Below are 6,205 nucleotides of genomic sequence, written 5' to 3' on the forward strand. Positions count from 1 at the left end.
CTAGATCTGTCTGTTTCCTACACATCATCACTTCTAAGTAGGAGTTATATCATATAACTCTTTCTTCATATGGTTATTACATTCATAAAATTATTGTGCTTCCAGTGAAACTAAATCTATCATATTTTGTTTGAGTAGCTTTGTATTAATATAGGGGAGCTGAATATTGCACGATACTACTATGTATATGTCTTAGTCGATTTTAATTTTAAGTCCTAACTTAAGGATCACGGATTCTAAGTATCAATATGTGATAGCAACCTTCTTGCTCTTCCTATCTTTATTATTGGGTCATAAGGAGAAAATTTTAATGTGATGGCTAGTTTGAATAAACCAATAATATAATATGTGATAGCAACCCTATTGCTCGATATATATATATATATATATATATATATATATATATATATATATATATATATATATATATATATATATATATATATATATATATATATATATAAATAGATTTTTTCTTTACCCACCTCCCTATGGGGTCACCCCCAGCGAAAACCCTATTTTACCCTGCTTCAGAAATGCATTTCCGAAATATTTTTTTTTTTTAAATTTTTGCAGACTTCGGAAGTGCATTTCCGAAAAAATCTCAAAAATTGGGATTTTGACTAATTCGGAGATGCATCTCCGAAACAACAAAAAAAATCTAAAAAAATCTAAAAAATTAATATTAGGATATTAATTAATTCACATATCATAAATTTGATATAATTTATGAGTAATGAATAATAATAATTATATATTTTGATATAATTTATGAGTTATGAATAATAGCTATTATATATTTCTATCCTGATTCATATTTTAAAATTTAAAATAATTTTAATTAAAATAATTAAAATAATTTCACTTACAAAATATGTTATAATTTTTTATTTATATATTTATAATAATTGTTATATATTTATAAAAAAATGAGTGTTTTAATTTATATATTTATATCATAATTATAATAATTATTATATATTTATAAAAATTATTATATATTTATATATTTATATAATAATTATTATATATTAATTATAAATATATTTATATATTTATATAATAATTATAAAAATTAAAAAAATAAGTGTTTTAATTTATAATAATTATTATATATTTATATATTAATTATTATATATTTATATATTATATATTTATATAAGTTAAAAATTATTTTTAACTTTAAAATTGTTTAGGAAATTTTGATTCACCTTGATTTTATTGATTAACCTTCATTTTATTGATTCATCTTGATTTTATACCTATTAATTGTATTGATTCACCTTGATTTTAATTTTTTAATAATTATTGAATTCTTTCGGAAGTGTATATCCGAAACATTCCAAGACCAATTTGGTCTTGGAATATTTCGGATATGCATCTCCGAAGACACCCCTCCCAAATAAAAAGGTGTTTTCGGAAATGCATCTCCGAAAACCCAAAAAAGGGGTGTTTTCGGAAATGCATCTCCGAAAACACCTTTTTTTCGTGTTTTCGGAAGTGCCACTACAACGAGGAAGGGCTTTAAAAGCGCTTTTTATAGCCTTTAAAAGCGCTTAAAAGCGCTGTGAAAGGTGGCGCTGGCGTAGCTAACAAAAGCGCTTCTGAAAGCGCTCTGGTAGGCCCCCCCTATAAGAGCGCTTTTCTGGAAAAAAGCGCTCTTGTAGGCCCCCCTTTAAGAGCGCTTTTCTCGAAAAAGCGCTCTGGTAGGCCCCCCTTTAAGTGCGCTTTTTCCAGAAAAGCGCTGTGATAGGCCCCCCTGTGAGAGTAAAAAATAAAAAAAAACGCAACATACTAAAGCGCTTTTGGAAAAGCGCTCTTATAGGGTGGGCTTTAAGAGCGCTTTTTCTGGAAAAAGCGCTCTGATAGCCCCCCCTATAAGAGCGCTTTTCCAAAAGCACTTTAGTATGTTGCTTTTTTTTTATTATTTTTTTTGCTTTTTTATTAATCTTTGGCAGCGCTTTTACAAAGAAGCGCTTTAGTAGGTGGGCCTTTAAGAGCGCTTTTCAAAAGCGCTTTCGTTGCTAAATGAGGTATTTTATTGTGCAGCCTGTAATTTAATCCTCCCAGTCGACCTGTAATATTTTCGACCTGTAATATGTTTTCAACCTGTAATATTTTCGACCTATAATTTATTTTCGACGATATTATTTCAGCCATCAGTAAGACAATATATATATATACTAATATAATACCATTATAATATCCAAAATTATATATATACATCATTACAACATCAATAATATTATAGTTCAAATCTACACAAATCCTACATGAAAAAGCGCTTAATATAAAATTGACACAAATCTTCTTTGATTTCTTCCAACTTAAGCTTCGGGTACGCAGTAGCACGGAATTCGTCAAGGTACTACAAAACAAAAACATAATATGAATGATATATTTAGTTAAATGTAATAAATTATATGAAATTATCTTAAGTTATAAATTCATACCGTGAGCGGAATCTCTAATTGATTCGCCTGAAGGATTTCTTTCATATACCTCAAAACAAAGTATCCGCAATCGTAACTGTTTCGCTGTTGCGGACACTACATAGAAAAACAAATAAGATTCTATAGTTGTCTTATTTTATCAAGTAGCATAAATATATTATAAGCAACATTGTGAAAAATAATGTACCTGCACTTGGATCCAAGTAATGTTGTTAGATTTAGTTCGGGATACCTGTGCGTCCCGTTGACTTCGGAACACTTGTATTGATCTAATTAACAAATATATAAAAGCATATGTTTAGATCAATCCCACAAATAAGTAAATATATAAATATACACGAATATATATTTAGAACGATCCCACTTACAAATCAACGATGTCCTTCATGGCCGGATAATTGGTCCATTCACCATTTACCGAATTCAGATAATACACGACTTCCCTTATAGGGTTGATAGCAAGCAGCAACCAGTGTGCTCTATAAATTAAAACAATAGGTTATATGAAAATTTTGCTATACACAAAAGAAACAGAGATTAGATGAACAAAGAATGAGAAACTAACCCTACTGGTCGGGTATTATACGCCCAAAGATGCAGACTTTCTGTATTGCCGGTGGACATGAATCTATCTACTAAGCGCTGTCTAACTGATTCCGGTTCCGAAGCAATTGCCATTCCGCTGCAGTGGGCGGAAGACACGAAACGGAATCTGTTAGACAACGGAGTCCCGCGCAACACTCTGTCATACAACAACCTTAAATAAAAACATAATAAACATTAGATTATTTTCATTGAAATGTGTAAATAAATTATATTGTGGGACTAATTAAATAATATATCGGATGAGTGAATATTACCGGATGTATGAGTGCATGTTAGTGACGCCTAGTTGATCATGCTTAAAAATCTCCTCCAAGTCATCAATTGTAATAAGTGACTTGAATTCAATACCGAAGACACTTTCATCCATAACGATTTCACGTAAAGCACCATCCTTCAAATCGGACATATCAACCATTGTTGCGAGCGTCAACCGGTACCGAGGCACAAAAGCACCGCCTTTTTTTCCCGCTGGCTTCGGAGGACCAGTGGGTGGTACGGTACGAACTTGCTGCGTCACTTGTTGTGACTCCCGAGCGGATGCCTAAAAATCATATAAGTTAGGTAAAATATAAAACCATGCAGATTTAGATTCAAATTAATTATTAACACTTTAAATGTACCTCTTTTAGTGATGCAACGGACTCCTCCTCCTGTAAAATCCCTTTACCCTTAACTGTGGGTTTTATAGGAGCAGTCTAAAATTAAAATGTAAAAAATAATTAATAAACGGTTTAGAATTGACATTCGAAAACTAAATGATTCATAATCGTTTTCAATATACCTCATCACTAATGGTAATGAGCTCCGAGGGCCATGCAACAAATGATCCTATTGCATCTCGCAGCAATGTCGTCTCTGAGACCATGTCAGGTACCGGTAGCATCGCATCATGATCTACTACAACATCCACCGATACTTTCAGGTGTCCATCCGGGAGCGGTCTATGGTGAAGTAAATCTCCCAAAGTGTTGTGCACTTTTCCCTTGCCAACTAGTCGATAATTCGGTTCCGATAAGTATAGTTGGCAAGATGAAATGCCCTAAACCAATAGTAAATATAAAGTCATTATCATTAATAAAATAGAACAATTTAAAAGGAAAAAAAATTATAATTACCTCGGGAAATTTCCTTTGATAGTTGATACTAGCCTTATCACTAGTTTCTTTCACCGATGAAGTGTTGCACTTTTCTCTCATATACACTTCTTTATCTCTTTGCAATTCAGAGACTTGTGCTTGCAATTCCGCCAACTTTTGCAACACTTCTTCATTTGAAGGATTTCTTCTCCTAGGACTCTTGTAAAAAGAGGTTGGAGTCACACCATGACCCTTACCCCTCACCCGACCGGGATACTCAGGAGCATCTAGTGCTCTACTAAGTACGCTCCCCTCACCGGTGGATGCCGATTGCGACAAGGTCTCCTGTAATTCATTTACATTAAAAAATCATTTATATATTAAAAAACATTTGATTTAATTAAAGACACAGTATTATACTTACACATTCACTAAAAACTCTCTGAACTTCGGGATCGACAGCTTGACTCTTGCCCACACGAGCTTCCCTCCACAACACATGTACAGGAAGTGAGGTTTCCTCACTTTTAGACTCCTCTAACTATGCATTGACACAAATGATAAAATCGTCAAATAAAACACATTTAGACAATTAATTAAAATGCATTTCTATTTACTTACAAGTTTATCCTCTAAGCGTGCATATCCCATACGCCCTTTTTTGTATGGATACGCGGGTTTGGATGCTCTCGCACTATTCGTGGCACTCCTTTTCCGAAAATCTTCATCTCTTTGATTTACAAACTCAGCCCAATCTTTTTCACCAATGAAGATCTCATACTTTTTTGGCCGTCCCGGTGCCTCTTCAAGAAAGTTTCCATCTTTATCCTTAAGATAGGTGTTTGTCAAAAAGGCTTTCCACCCTCTATATCTTTTGCCGGCCAAACTAAGTATGTAGCGTTTACGATCATCTGGTATCTCAAAAGTCCTCTGCAAAAAAACATACGCATAGTGTGTTAGTATAAGTAATTTAAACAATTTATCGTCAAGATAATAACAACAATTAACCATATATGATATATACCTGAAGCTCGTCCCAAATCGCTTTTTTTCGCATCCAACTCTTCGCTTTTCAGATTCCATTTAGCTGTGGAGACCGGAATATGCATACGAACAAGTGTACCAATATAGCTGGTCAACTTTGCAGAATTAGGACCAATTGCTTGTTTATCAGAATTCCAATCCAAACGGTATACTAATCCTTGGTCTCTATGTCGAACGATTCCCTTCATAATAGTGATGCCTCGTGCAACTTCTTTTGCTTCAGTATCAGGTGGAGCATTTGTATCCGTGGCATCTCTTTCTTGAGCATCTCTTTCTTGTGAGTTTTCTTGTGAGTTTTCAGGTGGAGCATCTCTATCCGGAGCCATTTAACCTGTATCAAACAAACTAAAGCACATTAGTACACTATTAATAAGCTAACAATCTATACAAGTAAAATGGAAGTCAAACCATGCATGTACAAGTGTATCGGAAACGAAATCGGTACAAATCAAAATAAGCGTCAAAAAAGAAAGTTGTCGGAATTGAACGAAATTTACATGGCTATGGTAAAACGTCCCCACGGACTCAAAAATAAAGTCGGTTTTCCGAAATTCAGACCCTAAGCCCGACTTTTGATTACGGGCAGAAGCAAAACCGATAAAAAAACAGTCCCGAAATGTAAAGATAAGTGCATGAGCAGCTCCGAAATCGTCAAAATAGTATAGTTACATGTAAAGAAGTCGATAAACGGATACATGGTTCAAAAGTTATGTACAAAACAAGAATATGCACCAAAATTGAATAAGTACTATACTATTGATTAAAACAATTGGTACAAATTGAATAATTACTATACTATTACCTTTATCACTAACGTCTCTTTCTTTTCTTGGTAGGATTGTGTTCTACGCGTCTCTTAACAACGCGGACGGTTGGATTGATCCAAATACCCTCATTATGATCATTTCTAGTACAAGATTCATTCTCATTTTGATCGTTTCTTGTACAAGATTCAATGCCAACACCAATATCACCTTGATCTTCAATGTTTTCATCAACTATTTTGTTAGATAAAAGCACTATAGA

General features: G+C 33.4%; 1 long non-coding RNA gene across 1 annotated transcript; it reads right to left on the minus strand.

Annotated features, from left to right (window-relative positions):
• Positions 1 to 2,261: 2,261 nt before the first annotated feature.
• LOC131640268 (uncharacterized) lies at positions 2,262 to 3,473 on the minus strand. Its single transcript, XR_009295198.1, has 5 exons — positions 3,314 to 3,473; positions 3,019 to 3,210; positions 2,641 to 2,932; positions 2,454 to 2,549; positions 2,262 to 2,368 (listed from the first exon to the last, which is right to left on the minus strand). It is a non-coding gene; the product is annotated as an uncharacterized LOC131640268 (long non-coding RNA).
• Positions 3,474 to 6,205: the final 2,732 nt, after the last annotated feature.

Source organism: Vicia villosa, unplaced genomic scaffold (assembly GCF_029867415.1).
Source record: "Vicia villosa cultivar HV-30 ecotype Madison, WI unplaced genomic scaffold, Vvil1.0 ctg.003020F_1_1, whole genome shotgun sequence".
Classification (NCBI taxonomy): Eukaryota; Viridiplantae; Streptophyta; class Magnoliopsida; order Fabales; family Fabaceae; genus Vicia; species Vicia villosa.